The sequence below is a fragment of the Schistocerca serialis genome, chromosome 6, assembly GCF_023864345.2.
Source record: "Schistocerca serialis cubense isolate TAMUIC-IGC-003099 chromosome 6, iqSchSeri2.2, whole genome shotgun sequence".
Taxonomy (NCBI): domain Eukaryota; kingdom Metazoa; phylum Arthropoda; class Insecta; order Orthoptera; family Acrididae; genus Schistocerca; species Schistocerca serialis.
In genome coordinates this window covers 116,221,332-116,223,197 of record NC_064643.1, presented here as the reverse complement: position 1 = coordinate 116,223,197, position 1,866 = coordinate 116,221,332, and positions in this window count along the sequence as shown.

Sequence of the window (1,866 nt, the reverse complement as noted above, 5' to 3'; positions counted from 1 at the left end):
AAAAAGTTCAGCTTGGTTGTAGTGTGTCACGCCACTTTCTTTCCACCACTGCTCGCTGGTGGCAGTATTTCGAAACACGAGCATTGTTTCGCAGCTATCATGGAGCAATTGCTGCTGTACTCCATTCGATTTCAATGTGTTTCCATTTAGCTGCTGAAACTACAAGAAAAGCAACATATGTCTGTTTTCTGCAGCAGTATATATATATATATATATATATATATATATATATATATATATATATATGTGTGTGTGTGTGTGTGTGTGTGTGTGTGGGCAATACTTGAAAACCAATTAGTATCCCAAAATTTTAAAAAATTTTCGATGAATAAATAAATAAACTTCGCACATGTAACCAAAAAAGCAAGTCGTATAAACTTCGTGATTTGAGAGACCAAGCACTGTATAAATTGTGGGTGATATGCAGGAGCTCCCGAGTGTTATGTGGCAGCTCTTAAACTAAATGTCATGTCGTAAAGCCAAGCGCTGACTTGCAAGTCGGGAATGATTGAGAAGAGGTGGCTGTGAAGAAGACGTCAGCCAATCGCACACTGACCGACCCCTCTCCAGGACGACAACGCGACAGCCGCGGCCCCTGTGTGGACAGGACATTAGCGCCGCCACCGACTGGTGACGCTCAGTTGAATAGTAGCATCAAAACTAGCGACTTGGGTAGAAGCGTCAACGCTCGTTACTTCACTTGTACGCTCTATGTAGCACAGACTTGAGACTGTTTATACTGAAGAAGATTTAATGTTTCGTATGTCGCCCTTTGCTGCGACACATCTGTGTAATTGCAAAGTTAAGTATTGTAGCTTTACCTTATGTAATAAAACTCACTCACAGGACTTGTTTGATTTGATTGTCTAACGCGTACGAAGGATTCCTTGACACCCCATATTTGACGACAAGCATGGACACATAGCATTTGGCGATGAGGATGGGATATAATACTAAATACAAGCGATTCGAAATGCCTAAATCAACAAATACAAGAAGATTCTAAAACTCTGGAAGAGTTGCATCTTTGCAGATGATATTTACATGCCAACTGTTGGCTACTTTGCCACTGCAGACAGTGTTTTCGGCCCCGACTATTATTTCTTTTGTTAATGTGTTTGTGGGGTCTGATCTACTGCTGTGCGAAATCTAGTTTCGGATCCTACATTTGGGTTTCGTCTTTCTTGTATTTAACTCTTGTCACGGCTTCAACGGCGCAGATGTGATTACAATTAACATCATATTGAAAAAGCTGTTCAACTAAGTAGAATTCTTAGCGTCGTATGCGGACGGTAACTCACTACAGAAAGCTACACTACTGGCCATTAAAATTGCTGCACCAAGAAGAAATGCAAATGATAAGCGGGGACTCATTGGACAAATATATTATACTAGAACTGACATGTGATTACATTTTCACGCAATTTGGGTCTATAGATCCTGAGAAATCAGTACCCAGAACAACCACCTCTGGCCGTAATAACGGCCTTGATACGCCTGGGAATTGAGTCAAACAGAGCTTCAATGGCGTGTACAGGTACAGCTGCCCGTGCAGATTCAACACGATACCACAGTTCATCAAGTTGGGGTTGGTTTGTTTGGGGAAGGAGACCAGACAGCGAGGTCATCAGTCTCATCGGATTAGGGAAGAACGGGGAAGGAAGTCGGCCGTGCCCTTTGAAAGGAACCATCCCGGCATTTGCCTGGAGCGATTTAGGGAAATCACGGAAAACCTAAATCAGGATGGCCGAACGCGGAGTTCATCAAGAGTGGTGACTGGCGTATTGTGACGAGCCAGTTGCTCGGCCACCATTGACCAGGCGTTTTCAGTTGGTGAGAGATCTGGAGAAAGTGCTGGCCAGGGTA